Source organism: Lycorma delicatula, chromosome 9, assembly GCF_047948215.1.
Source record: "Lycorma delicatula isolate Av1 chromosome 9, ASM4794821v1, whole genome shotgun sequence".
In the NCBI taxonomy this organism is placed as follows: Eukaryota; Metazoa; Arthropoda; class Insecta; order Hemiptera; family Fulgoridae; genus Lycorma; species Lycorma delicatula.
The window spans coordinates 307,864-325,306 of record NC_134463.1 but is presented as its reverse complement, the minus strand read 5'-3'; the positions used below and the strand labels follow the sequence as shown (position 1 = coordinate 325,306).

The 17,443-nt window shown below is 33.4% G+C and overlaps 1 long non-coding RNA gene across 3 annotated transcripts in view; it reads left to right on the top strand.

Annotated features, from left to right (window-relative positions):
* LOC142330295 (uncharacterized) overlaps window positions 1-17,443 on the top strand; it is a 72,514-nt gene that overhangs the window by 38,140 nt on the left and 16,931 nt on the right. For 2 of the 3 annotated variants that reach the window (XR_012757752.1, XR_012757753.1), the window contains exons 2-3: window positions 3,310-3,389; window positions 3,880-4,330. This is a non-coding gene — a long non-coding RNA (uncharacterized LOC142330295). Of the gene's footprint in view, window positions 1-3,309; window positions 3,390-3,879; window positions 4,331-8,203; window positions 8,250-8,342; window positions 8,687-17,443 lie in introns of those variants that run through there. The other variant, XR_012757755.1, reaches the window with a different exon arrangement.

Sequence of the window (17,443 nt, the reverse complement as noted above, 5' to 3'; positions counted from 1 at the left end):
CGCCCGAATGAAACCAACTTTTCGTCTATGAAGACATAGGCAGCCGTGAAATATAAACGTTTGCTATTTTCTATGAACGTAGAAAAAATATTGGAAATCGGTGCGGTTGGGTCTTGTATTTTCCTTTCTTCACGATCACTTTCTTTCTTTCTTTTTCCTGTTTAGCCTCCGGTAACTACCGTTTAGATAATACTTCAGAGGATGAATGAAGATGATATGTATGAGTATAAATGAAGTGTAGTCTTATACATTCTCAGTTCGATCGTTCCTGAGATGTGTGTGGTTAATTGAAACCCGACCACCAAAGAACACTGGTATCCACGATCCGTGTAAAAATAACTGGTTTTATTAGGACTTGAACGCTGGAACTCTCGACTTCCAAATCAAATGATTTGGGTAGACGCCTTTACCACTAGACCAACCCGGTGGGTTTTCTTCACAATCACGGGGGTTATCAAACCGTAAACATGTCAAAATAAACAATAATCTTTGTTTTGACATGGTATATCTGAAAATGTTCTGTACAGTACCATCCATATAAACTGTGAACCGACTCGTCTTCTGATTTGAACGCAGATGTGAAAATAAGGAAACCAAGGAATGCCTTTACTTCAATGATATTCAGGTCTTGAAACCGGTTCAATGTTTTCCTCGAGTATCGAGCTTTTTCAATTTTCACGTCGGTCCATTTCAAAATCTCTTCCAAAATGTTCTCGGTAAAATAAAGTGACCGTATTTTTTCATACGGGGAGACTCTCCAAATATTTTTACTGGAGGCCATGGCCCTGGTAATTGTGTTATTATATTGTGCCGCCTGGCTGTCCTTTCCTCCATTTGAAGCAACGTTTTTTTCCAAAATAAAATAAATTTTAAGGCTCGCCTCCTTTTTCTCCAAAGTCTTGTTCAACTTCTAGGTCATCGATGATTTCCCCTTCATTGTCAACTAAATCATCAAATTCGTGTTCACTTCGGATTTCAAAGTCGGGGTCATTGTTGCTGTCTGTAGGGGATGTAGCGTTTCATTATTTTCACCCGATATCTGTTCAACATATCACATTTGGGGCCATCAGCAGACCGCATGGAAGGAGTCTGTGTAGATGGATCTTCCAGTGATTCTTCTTTTCGATTTATTATCATCTAAAATAACAAACACTCATTTGATGTCTAATGTAACAAGAAATACAAGATAAAGATAAAAGAAATCAATAAGGTACCTGCTGTCGCTTCGTCCATGACGTAAAAGAAAATAATAATTATAGTAATTCTATGAAAATAATAATCGAAAGAACGTCTTCAAAAGTTAAAAGGAATTAGTTAGACGAATCAAAATGATTAATTCTGTCGCAATACATAAAAAAAGTTACATAATCACTATCGTTCATCTACGGGATCGCTAGACAAACTCAAATAAAGATGTTCACTCACCAGAACGCACAACAGAAACGACCTTGCACGATATTAAAGTCGGTACTGAGAGTAAAAGGTTAGGAGGAGGTAGTGGCCTAGACCAAAGGGAATCGGCACCGTTACTATATTCCTGAGATGTGGGGTCTGACACTTACGGGTTAAAATTACCGATGTGCCCTCTAAGAAAAACAGATTTAGGGCTTTATCGATTCACAATGTGCTTTCCAAAAAAAAAGTAATAGGTAAAATTAAAAACTTGATTTAATTTTGGCGGAAGAGAAATTTTTACTAAGAAAATATTTAAGGCGCTCCAACTAATCATGTCATACTGCACGTGCAATGTGCCATACTTAGAGATCCAGTTTCTAGCATGCTCCTCCTTGGCTATATTGTCAATGTACTGTTTTGATCAACTTGTTCTGTTTTATTAATGGTTTTTTTAACTCGTTTTTCTGATCACTCTTAAACATCAGTCTTATATTTGGGATATGATTTTAATGTTCGTATCAGATTTCCTATCACGGAATTTTTAAGTCGCCTACACTGTTGCACTGTTTTAACTTTCATTTGACTTGTTTAGTCGACAAAAGAAGGCATCATCTGACTTTCTGCGATTATAAATTTACAACCTTATAAGTTTAGAACAGTTTATACCAAATGAAAGCTACTTCTATTTTACATTATTTTAAAAATAATTATTTATACTGTAAGAAACCCAACATTATGTAGAAATCACAGGAAAACTGAATTCCGTTATTTTTATTTTTATTTTTTTTGCTAACATATTTTTCAAGCTCTATAACTCTGATAAAATTTTGTAAAAATGTGGTCATCATTTACGCTAAAATATCGATTTTTATCTTTAGCCTCCTAAAATTTTTATCTGTTTGTTATTTTGGTGGCAGTGGTGTGTTTGAAAAAATCTTCCTTTATCCCTATAACATTATTAAATCATTTGAAATCATTTACGGTAAACAGTTTTACCAAATAAATTTATAAATTTCATAGTTTATAAACCTGGAGGAGTGATTAAATAGGAGTGAAATTAATGAAAGTAGAAATTCATTTTTTACTCTTTTAGTTTATATCGAACCGGTTTACTCTTATTCACTCTATCGGTTGAGCGATTAGCCAAGAAAACTACTAGCGCCAAATTTATTGAGGATCATATAATTCTTGCAAGTCTTATGAAATTTAAATAATATTCCCAATAATACATTTAAAAAATTTTACCAATGCTATACCAATAATGAAATTGTAAATCGGATGTGTAATAAAGACAAAATAACTGCTAACAGTGTCGAGGCTATTGTAGATATCCAGTTTTTAAACTGATAAGAGGGTTCTTCCTAGATATTTTTTAAGGATTTTCATTTTAAGGACTTGAACAGTCCTGATATTTATATCATGACATGATAGTATTTAAAACAACACTAATAATAAATAAACTTGGATATATCATGAATTTCCGGCTTAATTATTTGAGGAGAACGGTTTATTTTTAAATCCCTATCGCAGTTTTAAGAAGGGCAGATCAACTATAGTTATCAAGGCCTTTTTTTTATAGAGGCTCTTTTTAGAAAGTATCTACTTGGGTATGAAGAATTAATCATGCTCACGCTCCGCAATTTGATTTGCTTTGGATTGCGTCAGTGAAACATAGACGGTTGGATTTGTTCAACTTGCGATCTAATCGGTTCTACAATTTCTGTTTTCTTGCTATTTAAAAGATTAGTGGATTATCATAGCATCCTCAGTCTATTCAAAATCCTTTGGGGAAATTTTTTCTTTAGAACCATAGATTTGGAAGCTATGATGAATTTATTTTATCTTAAATGGATTTTTTTTTAAATAAATTTTTGTATTTATATTTTATGAAAATAATTAATTATTGTATTACAGACAGAACAATACGGAGAGATTCTTTAACAACAAAATCACATTACCCGATAACGATTCATTGGATTGTTTACAATTTAAGTGTAAGTTAATTACTGCATTTATTAATATTCAATATAATTATAAATATTAAAATTAATGTTAATAGTAACCTGTTTGACAAAAATATAAATTTGTCACAATGTCAGTCGGTTCTTAATAGTTTCATTAAAAATGAAGCTCATGCTATTTCTCATTTCTATTATAAGTATTCTTTTAAAAATACAATTAATAAATAAATTCAATAAACAGTTATTTGATCTTATTGTACCGTAGTGATCATGTGATGTTACCATACTTTTTCTAATTATTATAATTATTTAAAACTAAAATTTTAAATGACAAATCCACATTTGGTGAGCTTCTGGTTTGTTTCTATTAGATTTCTGGCAAATGTTAACTGAGAATTGTTTATGTTTGTTAATTTGACATATTTTTTTGTTTCGCTTACTTTTGTTTTTATTTATTTTTTGTAAGAGATGTCAGTGTGTATTAAGTATTTTATAATGCTGAATTCTTTTGTATGGTTTACAGGTGACACTGCTTTTTGAACAATCTGTGTATCGTATTTCTAAACGTAGATATTATATGTGAGGTCGGGTAGTTTGGCATATTATGAATGAGTATCATTATTGGCTTTTTCCACAGAGTGATTTGTGAAGAATGTGATAAACTTTCAGGACATGATCAACCGGTGAAAATAAAGAAGGGAGTTCAGTTCATAATAGGTTCGGAAACGCTTCATTAACTGGCAAAAGATTTCGCCCAGATTTTTGCACCTATGGTAAAATTAAGCCAGGATGTAATTTTTGGAACCCAGTTAAAAGGAAAATATAGAAGTTTTATAAAAAATCTGACGTGAAAAATTAAACAAAAAAATAGGTCCCAGAACTTTATTTTTAATAATTTTCGAGGAATCTGGGGTAAATAGAAAAAATTGAGTCGAAAAGTGGGATTTTCGTCACCATTATTTTGTCTTAAGGGGGTAAGTAAACCCATATTTTGACTACTAAAATATTATTTTGTTTGTTAAAAAAAAATAATTTTTTGTGTCATTTATTGATTATTTAAAATCTGCTTTTTAGTGTGATATAATTATTTTTTTCTAAATTTTAACTCTCTCTCTCTCTCTCTCTCTATATATATATATATATATTATAGATCATTGCTAGATAAAATTGACTCACATTTAAGAAATTTGCAGAAATACAGATCAGGTTCTTTGTAAATTATACAGTAAATTACTGTACTTTATTTTACTATTACAGTGTCAATGTACCACTATTTTAGTGATATTACAGTACAATGTATGTATTTATAAAGAAAAAAATATGTACCATTTATTTATTTTCTCCTTTCAGTGACACTATCTAACAACTAACTACAACAACAACTGACTATCTACAGATCGGCTGGGGGCGTCTTTAAAAGTACCATATTTTTTGCTTCCAATTGTGTTGTTCATGTACATGTACATTTCATAATAGGGTTGCAATGGGATCATGTTAAAAAATAATTAGGTACACCAGAATATTACAATTTTTCCTCCTCTGTGGCAGTTGCTAATTGATATACAGTCAATGAAAACCCTTCCACTCTTTCAGACTGGGTCACTCGATAGACAGAAGAGTAGCATGCACTCCTAGTGCCAACAAAAGAATGTATATGTTTCTTCCTGTTGAGATAAGTAAAGTAATATTCAGTCTAGATCATCTCTTGGAAAAGAAGGTTTGGTGGTGCACTCCCAAGAGAATTGATCATATCTATAATGTGAATCAAAAAAATATTTTTTTCAGACTTCAGTCGCTCTTTGTTACTAAGCTTGCTTTTCTCTACATATTTGCAGTTTTATGACTAATTCATCATAGTCTTGGACCAGAATACAGTGACCAGCATGGAACCATCAACTTCTATAGCTTCAAGTAAAATGTACTGTTGCAATCCATTTGAAAAGTCAAAGTCATAAATCCTGTAAGAAAAACCTGAGAAGTGCAAGCAAGAATTTGGTGTGTACATTTACTTTTCTTAAACAAGGTTACAAAATTTGTAGTACTTGCCGCAAACAGATTAAAGCTTCTGCTAAAAATAATGCTGACGAAACTACTTCTGATGAAGAATTTCAACAATTAGATCCTTTGTATACCCCAGAAAAAAATGAAGCTGTAAATGCTCTCATCAAAAGTTTGATTGTTTTAAATGAATCACCTATTCAGAAAAAAAGGACTATGCGAGAGAAAATACTCTCAGGAAAAGGTTAAGAAAGCAGCAGTAATGTTCAAAAGCAAAATATTGAACATCGATTCAGATTCTGAACAAGAAGCTGTTCCTCTCATCTGACTGTGAAATTATCAACCGATTGAAAGAAAAATGTAATACTGCAGATAATAAGAGCATAAAAAGTAACTAATCTGTATGAGAGTGAAGAAATAATTGTACGAGGGTGAAGAATCGATCGATGCCTGGAAAAAAGATTTTATTTCACTTTAGATAAATGGAAGATTGAGCATGTTCAGAAATAAATTAATTTTGTGTTATCTCCGTGAAGCTTTTGCATCGTTTAAACAGAGATATCTGTTGCTGAAATTAGGATTTTCAAAGTTCTGTGAACTCAGGCCTAAGTACTGTGTTCTTGCAGTTGCGAGTAGAACCCACAGTGTTTGTGTATGGGTCAATCCATTTTAAGTGTCCCAAAAAAACATAAGCTGGTTGCTTGACCGATTAAAAAAAAAAGCCACTTTCAATTCAATTCAAAATACCCACTTGTTTTCTACACGTTTCAGGACCTTAAAATTACTTTTTAAAATTTTTATTTAAGCAGTTTACCTGTGGTGGCCATTTTTGTTATGGTGTGCACACCTATTTTTGTGATTTTAAGGGTTTACAGAAAAAATTATAACTAAAAAACTATTGGTCCTGGAAGGATGAAAAAAAGGCAATTTATTCATATTTTTTCAAGGTAAAATACTGATTCAGTGGTTTATTCACCTATCTCCCTTTTTTCTATGAAAAAATTACAAATAAATTTGAACATGAAAGATTGTGAAATTTCACTTTTGTTAATTATTTTTCAAGATGCAGGGATGGCAAACACAGTTTGAATTATTTTTTTATGTGTAGGTATATGTTAGTATTATTACCATAAGTAATATCAATGGTGATATACTTGCCCCTAAATTTTCATGAATTTTTGAAAATAATTTTTATTAAAAACTTAAAATTTTGTCTTTAAATAACTCTGATGGGGCTGGTGATAAAAATCTCAAATTTGCACAACTTGCAGTGTTTTTGTGTAGATGCTTATGGTAAATAAAAAAATTTCTTGTGTATTGTACTATTAAAAACATTATCTCTCTCAAAACTCATCAAAAACCTGTTAAAAGCGATACCATTTTGATTTGCTAAATAAGTGCTCCAAGGGGGGGTTTCTTGTCTTCTTTGCACTTTACATTTTTTATATTTAGCCCCTATGTTGTTGAAGTTGATGTTCACAATATTTTTAAAATAGCTTTTGTTTTTTAATTATTAATGATATGTTGCATAATTTAAGCAGCATTCAATTGTTCAGTATTGTGATGCGGGACAATGCAATTTTCTTGGTCTTTGCGTTCATGTAGTTGTTTATTCTGCTGAAAAAAAAAACCTTTTGAAACAGTTAACACAAAGAGACCATTCCAGGAACTAAATTTAAATTTGGAAAAATGTGTTTTTTAAGAGCTTGCTTTAATGTTATTTGTTCTTAAGTTTTTCTTAATTGTTTTTATGAATTCTCAAAGGGTCACAACAGAAGTGTCCATACAGGTGACTGAATTTTTACATAAGCTTTTTTCATAATATTTACAAACACTAGTGACATCTGAATTAACATGGAAAAAAGTAAGTTGTTGGTTTTCATCACCAAATTCACAAATTTTAATCAGTTCTTTTGACACTGTACCATACATGTTTTTTAACACTCTTCATTCACATAAATTCCTATGGAATGTTGTTCTTCCCTTGTTATTGAAATTACTTGAAAATAATGTAAAAATTTAACTGATTTTAAGATTATAATAATATTAAGTAAAACTTATTTATTTAATAAACACTTCCAAGCACAGGATGAAATTTGAGACATTCAGTAAGATGTGAACAGGTCACTGACTGACGTCAAACTGACCAGTCTGTAACTGCAAAGCCAAATGATGCAATAAGCATAAATGAGCATGTTGCAACATGAATTTCCCTGACGACTGGAAATGACTTCAAGTGCCTGTTATAAATGAACACTGCAGTTGAACGGTTCAAACAAGTCTATTTCAACTATAGTAATAAGTATAAAATTATTAAAGCGCCAAGAAGACAAGAAACCTCCTTGGAGCCCTTATTTAACTGACTTCTTTAGTAGAATATAAAAGCATTGCTGCCTTTGATGTAGAAGGTTCTTGGTTTGAATCGCAGTCAGGCGTGGCATTTTTCACTTATTACAAAGTAGCAATGATAAGTCTACATAAGAAGCTCACTACAGTAATTATTTGATCAAATAAATTGAGATTCTTGACTTGACTTTCACTATTTCATTTGATTTTGAGCCAGTTACAGCCAAATGTGGATTTGATATGAAATTCTGAATTGGAGTTCTTAGCTGTTAGGTGAAACAATGAATGCATAACAGTTTTTGATCAAATTTCCCATTTCAATATGGTGGCAGTAATATTTCTTAAATTGAGTATTTTTTTTCTTAGAAATTTACAAAAAATTGAATTTAATGTATAAAAATGTTTTAATATATTTATTTTAATAACCGTTATAATTTTATTAAATTTTTAATATTTCTAATACAAAAATATTATAAATATGTTATTATCTTTATTTAAAATAGATTGATGATCTGGCTGGAAAATTACCTGCGAATTCAGTTGTGGGAAGTAAGTAAATTTTTTTTGTTTTCATTATAACTTAGTATTTATTGTTAATTTGACATTAAATTTTCATACTGATATTACCGTTAATTTTTTCAGAATACCAGGCTCCAAATCCACCGAGCAGGAAAGCAGGTTATTACATTTATATGTTTGTTGTATTTCGCCATGAGAAAGTTTACAATGTATCATTTACAAGATTAGAAGGTAACAGTAGATGAACAGTTCTAAGTAACCGGTTGAATCGAATTAAAAGTAATATCAACTTATGCGGCCCAGTTGCTGGTTTTCAGTTTAGAGCTGCCAATTTTTGTTCTGATTTTAGAACAGTAAATAAAATAGAACGTACATTTGTATTTTTAATTTTAATTTTTATTACATTAAAAGTTATTTAAAATTGAACTGTTAAACATATATATCTATTAAATATGTATATCAGCTGCAGATACCTTTATAATAATTTTTAACTTAAGTACGACTATTTTTTTATTCCTTGTATGACAATTACACATTGTTTTTTAGGAGAAGGATCTTACATGTAAAAATTTTATTAATATTCTTGCATATAAAAACAAGGAAACACAACCTGCCAACATGATTTAATATTCAATCTTAACTACATAATTCATATATCATGCGTTTAACAAGTAAATGACGATATAGCGATTTTCTATCTTTGTATATTTTATTAAATATAATTTCTTTGCTGTGACTATAAATTAATATAATCTCTTTTGTATCACCTTAACAATGTAGTTTAATTGAAAAAATCCTTGTGCAAAGTTTCATCATCCACTCTTGTTTATAACATTTGGTTATTAAAAGAAATATCACATTCACTGTTACCGACTGGTATTCCTGTAATTTAATAAAAAAAACTACAAAAATGCTTTTATAAAAATAAAAGCTTAATTTTATGTTATGAAACTTTGTCATAAATCTTGTAATTTTCCCAAAACATATATTCAAATCGAATCGATTGTTGTGAAAAGGGCATCGCTTAGAATTTTTGACAAATTCAGGTTATGTAGGATTCATATTCTACACACACCTAAACACATGAAAATGTGTAAGAAAAGCATCAGGGAAAAAATCTGTTGGGCATGAGTCAGTGACCTTTTCAATACAAAACTGTTTGTAAGACTGTATGTCAGGTGAACATTTGATAATTTATTTCTTCTTTATTTCAGCCTTATAAGAAAAGATTTAGCCGTATAAGAAAGAGTAAGAAATCTTACAATAGATTAAATGAAATTCAGAATCGTTTTAAGAAAATAAAAATATTGCACGGTGTGCACTGATTACATGCAAAACTTTCCCTCTCCATGCATTCCCCTTCAAGAGGTATTCTATATGTGCAAACTGTGATTGATTTACACGGCATTTATTCCGCCACCATCCCATTCGGTCGCCTTAAAGCATAAGACTGAACGGTTGTGCTACAAACAGCTACTGAGCTTCAAATCAGTTTAGCGACCGGTGAACTAAATAGTTCCTAGAGCTAACCTAATTGCGTTTTCAAACTAAGCATGGTGCCACACATCACTTGCTTCTTGTCCCACTGCTCACTTGTCATTATTCTAAAATGGGTAGGCGCACCCCGTCAACTACTAAAATATATACGACTATCGGTAATTAAATTTATCTTATCAATGATAGCAATTCGCTGCCACGCCTAGGTCGCTGAATGCCAGCAAGTACCTGCCCACCAATATTAAAGCGCTTGGAGCTATAATTGGCTGATCGCCAGCCATACCTCTCGGGTAGCTTCCATAGCAGCAAGGTAGGAGTCTTTCCCTTAAATAAACTGCGGATGCCGGTTGAACAAAGCAACGGAATCAAGGAACACCGTACGGTCTGACAATGCGGCTCACGTCACATTGACTCGCTGCTTTTGAGTGGCCAATTCCCCTTGACCTCTAACTTTCAGGGTGGCCTGAGTTCTGGCCCCCCTAAAAGCTGGGCGGTTGACGAACATCACATGTTCGTTCGACTGGACCTTCCCGCAGACGCACAGCTCATCAGCTGCCAGGCAGAACCAAAACAAATATCGGTTCAAGTTCATGCGGTTGGAGAGCACTTGGGCAACTTTGCCCTTAAAAATGGAGAGGCATACCATCTTCCTTGTATGTATAAATCCATACAAGAAAGGACCTTCCCTTAGTCGTGGTATGCCATTCTTGCTGCCGTGCATCCATCGTGAGGCTGTAAACCCTCTTCTGCAGGCGGAAGATGGGTAAAAGAATGAAATTTAGAACCGGTGCATTGTGATCACCGTTCCGCTTTGGTACAGGCCCGGCTCGAAACCGCATCCCAAATACCTCGGCCTCCTTGCCTCTTCGCAATTTCCACATCGCTGCCCGAACTTTCACCCGGACTTTTCGCTCCGCGGGTCCAGGACATTTTTCAGAGTCGGCTCCGTCACCGCAGACCAAGTCCCCCCGGACCAGGGTTACTGGGACCACCTTAACGGTGGCCCACTTAATTTTGTTTGCCGGCGCCTGGACTGGCGGCGGGGGACTAACTCGTTTAGGCCTAGGTGCGGCTGTTACCGCAGCGAAGGAGACGGGCTTTTTTACCTTCTCCTCCACCCGTTTCAAAGAAGTGTGGATCTCACCGAGGACTCTTCCCGTTGCCGGTTTGAAGTCCCTGACTCTTTCCACCGTCTGGTGCAACTTGCCCGACAGCCGATCAACGACTGAATCTAAGGCACGGTTAGCGTCCTGGAGGCCCTCAGATTTTAACGCCGGCTCAGCAGCCATCGAGCTACATTCAGACAGGTACGAGTCGACAAGCTGCCGAAACTCGACCGAAATACGCGACTCCTTGGAGGAGATTTTGGACCGTCTGAACTGTTGGACCCGTAGTTCACCTTTACAGGCGGACGACCTTCCGACTTGGCTCGCCCCTTGCCACCGTGATCTCCTTGTGCAGTTCCAGCCACCGCCTACCCTCCACAACTCGAAGCAGAGGCTACCGCAGGTTTTTTGTACAATGCCCCTGATCACGATGGGGTAGGGGTACCTCCCCTGCGCAGACCACGGGATCCATAGCCGGAGCCCAAAACCAGGTGACTGTCTTCAAATGTAGTCCGAGCAAGGCTGTCTGTTCTTACACAAACCTGCTCGAACAGTCAAAAGCTAAAATGCCCTCGATATATGACCGCTGGCAAGGTCAGAGTGAAATTGCTTCCAGAGGACCTGAAGTTTCCTTGGCCTCATTAACTATGAAATAGGGACTCTTCACACGCAAAGGAAATGTCCTTATTTAGCCGATGGTGGCACTACTGCAACACACTACGCCGCTGTTTTGTGTAACACTCTGCAGCGATGTAGGTTGACTAACCGGCACCCATCGGTGTACAGCCCCGACAACGAGAACGTAGAACAAGTTACTGCCAACTGCAAGTCAGTATTTTTTGTATATGAACTAAAAATTGAAAATTCATTTTTTATTGTTTACAATCTTGAAGGAATTACAAAAAAGGAGGCAAATTAAGATAAAAATTTTTCTGAACATTATTTTAATGCAGGGATTAAAAGGGTGCACATTTTTCACATTTTTTTCTAGTAAAACAACATTACGTCTTGCAGGATCGAGTAAATTTGATGAAATTTATCAATACTTTTTTATCAGGGGACATCTTTTCTCTGTAATTAACAGTTTAGGATCATAAAGAAAAAACTAAAAGATTTTGATACGCGTTTATACACCATATAAGTACGTAAATTATTTTTGAATCGATTATTGGAAACATATTTTCAGTTACACGACAGATAATGATACTGTTAACGATTTATAAGTCGACCTACTGCTATTTACAAGCCAAACATTTTATCTGTTGATAAGAACACAAGAAAACCTAATCTGGTCTAGTGGTAGCTTAGTATTTTAATAAGGTAGCACCGAGCTATATAATTATGCTGTCTATCGTTACGAAATTTCGTCGTACCGGTAGTGTATCGTATCAACGGAAGGAAAGATCTGGTAGGCCAGTAAAGAATGATGAACGTGTCCTCGATCAGGTTTTGGAGTCACCTAAACAAAATCTTAGACACATTGAAAATGAACATCAGCAATACGTTGTTTCGGCGATTGTTTTTAAAGACATAGGTGGATTGTACCGAATTCAGGTCGAACAACGATTCACGAACCAAGATATGGATGCCAGGAAGGCATCTATTGTGTATTGTGGAAGATTTTTGTTCACGGTGTACGAAGATCCGGATTTCTTGCTCGTTGTGTGGTTCTCCGACGAAATTCACATTCACTTGGATCGCCAAACAACTCGCTTCCGTGGTTTCGAGAGGCCAGATGTTATCGTCGAGAAAACGTTATATAGTGAGCGTGTGACGATACGGTGTGCTGTGTCAGCACACGGTGTGCTCGGTCCGTATTTCATCGAGAATGATAACGGTATACCTCTTACTGTTACCCAGAAACGTTATAGGAACATGATGGTCCCGCTATTTATTCAGGATTTAAGAAGGTCGTCCTGGCAGGAATCTTTGGATAGATAGACAGTGATTTCAACAGGACGGGACGGCCAGCCACACCGCTCGACAGTCTTTAGCAAGACTATATAATTTCCAGTCTGCACCCCTATAGACAAGGGAGTAAGATGCGATCCAATTTCCCACTTATTAGTTTTAAACAGATACGAGCTCCCTGTCGCAGCTTCGTCCGTCCTATATGCTTACTTGTGTTTTCCGTAGCGGTCAATATTTTTATTTTATGTTTTTTAGTCGAATAACCAGAGGCAGGTTCAGCCAGTCACACATACAGTAACAAGTGGCAACGGCTGTCACAGCGCTGTATAACTTCTCACCCCTTAAAAATATCGGAATCTAAAAAATCTGAAAATGGTTTTGCAAGCCCAAATCTACTGAATATTTTGTTTATTACAGCACGGATTGGGAAAATTTACAATCGTTGTTCAACATTTTTTTACCTTTCTTTATCGCTTTTCAAGGTGGAATTTCAAAAATCTAGAAATCGGTTTATTAACATGAAGATTACACTCGTCAAAAATCAGGTTGATTTCTTCATTTGTTACAGAGAAATAAAAACATTTGCAGGGTTTCAAAAAAATTCCCGCATTCATTTTAACCCTTTAAACTAGTAATTTAAAAAAAACCTTTCTTAGTGTGCAGTTACACCGTAAGAAGAACACGTATACAAATTTTCATCGATTTATATTCAATAGTTTTAGCTTAACATTGATTACGATTCGTTCACAGTATGTTGTCTTCAATGTCAATAAGACTTGTACTGAATCTTGAGAGACTTGACTGAATCTTGCTGACCTCCGTGCGGAGGTCCTGGGTTCGAATCCCGGTCAGGCATGGCATCTTTCAACATGTTACCGATTTCCATCCGGCTAATGACCTTAGATGTTGATGCCCGCTCTTTCATATCGTTTTAGAGAAATACAGTAATAAATTTAAAAATATATTTTTATTTATTAATGTATTATTATATAATAATAATATATATAATATTATATTATTTATTAATATATTTCTATTATATATTAATAAATTAAACATTTTACATCGAGTTGAATTTTAATATCGTATAAAAATTTTTATTATTTGTATTAATTTTTAATTTTAACGTTCGGTTAAAAAAAAAGTACATTTTAGGTTAAGGAAGAAATATAACTCTGTGTAAAACATTATTCTTCTACTTTAATAAATGCCGATTATGTTTTCAAATTTTCTGTAAATTTACTCGTTTGATATTAAAACAATTTTATTATTTTTCACTATTTTCGGGTCTAATATTTTTTTAAAATTATTTTGCCTTATTCAAAATATTCTTTAGTCTTCCCTGATTATTTAAAGTTTCTACAGCGTAAAAACTTTGAGGTTTTTTGTAACCGTATTGTAACGTTTGAATTTCACATTGTAAGCAGTGTTCCCTCTAATGTTTAGTAACTTGTGTGCCCATTTTTTTGTGCGTGATTTTGTTATGTGATTATTTGCGTTTCCCGTCGCGGTCAGGGAATATTTAGCAGGTCAGAGCGAGCCCATCCCTTCTAGCCAGGGGACTCTGCTCCCTGGGTTCCCATGTGTTCGTTAAGCACATGCTTGTGAGAATAATAATGATAAATAAAAATTAAAGTCTGTTCAATTTATAAAAAATATCAGTGTATTATAATTCCTTCAGAACAACAGTTTGGCTGTGCAGGAACCGAAACTTTGAGTGATAGTGACCTGAAGAATGCGAGTTTTAAAATAGCCGGCCTCCATCTTAAAATTAAATATTAGTTATAGTAGTTGCTTATCCGTTCTTTTGTACGGGTAAATCTGTATTTTGCCGTTTATTAGAGTTACCCGACAAACACCACTAGGAGGTGACCGCACTTCTTTTCTCACTTTTTTTTAATAATTTGTTTTATTTTATATATTTTTAATACAGAACAGCCAGTTGCTTCGCACATAGAGTAATAGCAGCCATACCCTTAAAAAATAGAAATTCAAAGAAATCCAAAAATGGTTTTTAAATATTTAACTGAACAGGATCTGCAAACCCAAATCTACTGAATATCTCGTTTAATATAGTTGGAAATGATGAAAATTTGCAATCGTAGTTCAAAATCTGTTTGTCTTTCTTCACCTCTCTCAAGGTCGAATTTTAGAAAATTTGTTTTTAGATATTCATATGAAGATTTTATACACAAACAATTAAGTTGATATCTTCATTTATTATAGAGAATGTGAAAAATAGTCGGGTTAAAAAAAATTCAAAAATCCATTTTAACCCCTAAAAACTCGAAATTTCAAAACATGTAGAAACTGGTTTTTGGATACTCACATGAAAATTATACACACCAAAAATCAAGTTGATATCTTTATTTGTTAGAGAAAAAAAAACAAAATTAGTACCCTTCATTTCTACTCGATTTTAATCCTTTAAAATCAAAATTTCAATAAATCATGTGCACTTACGTAAGAAGAACGTGTATAAACATTTTCGTCAATTTATCTTCAGTAGTTTTTGCTGGACGTTGAATATGAATGACTCGCGAATGTTATTTTGTATATATATGTACATGAATTTAAAAAATTTAATACGACTTCCTTGTATGCCTATTAAATTAAATGCATACATTTTTTGCTGCTCGTCATTTAAACTTATTTCATTTGAAAGTGAGAATCGGTCCTCCAATTCTTTAATAAAGTGGACAGTTACATAGTTGGTAAAATATTAGTTTTTATTAACATCAAATATCTATACGATTATTAATTCGACAATCTTGCTCAAATATTAGGATAGAGTTCCTTTATTACCCTTTAAATAAATGTAACCTTGTGTCTATCCAATACTTGTTTTTAAATTATTATGATGTAACCGACAACAAAATAAAACAAAAATTTGGTTTTAACATTTTCTTCCTCTTTATATTTATCATCTTCTCTTAATGTTTTTATTCTTTCTTTATTTGCAACATTTACTTTCTCATTATATTAGTCGTAACACAGACATTATATCTAGTCATTTTTTTTTTTTTTAGATATATTTTTCCATGTTATCTTTCTTTTTCCTATATGATTGTTTCTTTTTCATTTTATTATTCGACAAATAATAATCCGATAATAAAAATTGAATATTTTATACCGGAAGTTCAAAAATAACATTTTTAACCGGTATACAGGAATTCACTAAATGGAATAGTTTAATTATTATTAACTTTTATTTATACGACACACCAGAAATCTGAAACTTTTGTTAATCAGCAACTCACGAAGATACGAATAATACCGGATCTAGAACAGTATATTACGTAACAAGAGTTATAAGAAGCATATTACGCACTAGTGAAACAATTTACGTATTTTCACGAGTGCGTAATACGTGTTGCAAGTCGAATTATGTACTATACTTTTCCTACGACCAGAATCACTTACCCGTAACATAAAGAAAAAGATGTCATTTGAAATATACATACATTTTCCTTAAACAGAAATATAAATTTGAAGGATAAAGTAAGTATTTTGAAATTAATAATTTGCAAGTCATTCTTATTATTAATGAAAACAATTTTTCTAGTAAATACAAATATTTAAAAAAATATATATTATTTTAATTCAAATGTCAACGGTAATTAATAAAATAATTTCCAAAAATCGCTTTAAATTGAATACGATTCAAAAATGTACAGTTAGTACCCGCATTGTATTGTTTTGTCAAATAATTAAATAAAACGATAAAAAAAATATACAACATTTTTAGGAGATTTTGCTAAGAAAATCCAAACATAATACAATTCTATATTATAATTTTTAATTAATATTACATAATCAGATATAATATACATGGTTAATACCAATATAACATTCGATTATTCTAAATGTCGATTGCAGTCAAGAGGGGAGGTGCACAACTAGATGTTACAACAGTCCTAAATACAAAATTTCAACAATCTACGGCTAATCGTTTTTGAGTTATGCGAGATACAGACGTACAGACGTCACGCCGAAACTAGTCAAAATGGATATTTCCGTTGAAATCTGGAAAAGGAAATTTTTCGCTATTACAAAACTTCCTTTACGCGGAACTAGGAATTAAAAAATTAAAAACAGTTCTTTTTAGAACAATAAGTTTAGACCGTTGGAAAGCTAGGTTGGCAACATTAATTGAATTAATTGAAAATAAGGATTTCCAAGGACTGTGTCTAAAGTCGGGTGATTTGGCTGTCCCTTAAGACGGGTAAAATAAGATGCTAGAACCTGGTTCTGTCTATCCCAAAGTGAAGGCTCACCACAGTCAACATGGATGCTTATGACAGGGCTTGAACTAAAGTCGCTTGTAGCAAGTGAAGGAAAGCATGATGTACAGCATCCACCATTTTAAACATGGTATTACGCACTGAAGAGTAAGCGACACACCCGTAATCAAAATGGGAACTAACTAAGGAATAATAAAAACACAACATACATGACTGAATGGCACCCCGATTGGTATTCCTAAGGACTTGCCAGCATATTTAAAAGTTTGGAACATCTCGTTTTTAATTCTTTGATGTGCTTGACCCGCATAAGGCGGCTATCAAAAATAAACCTAAAAATCCGACATCAGTTGAGATAGCAATTAGCTCTCCACAGAGAAAGACTTGCAGAATAAAGGAGTCCTGCAAACAAGAAAAGACTACACATTTTGTTTTCTAAGGTGAAAATGTAAAGGCGAGATACAGT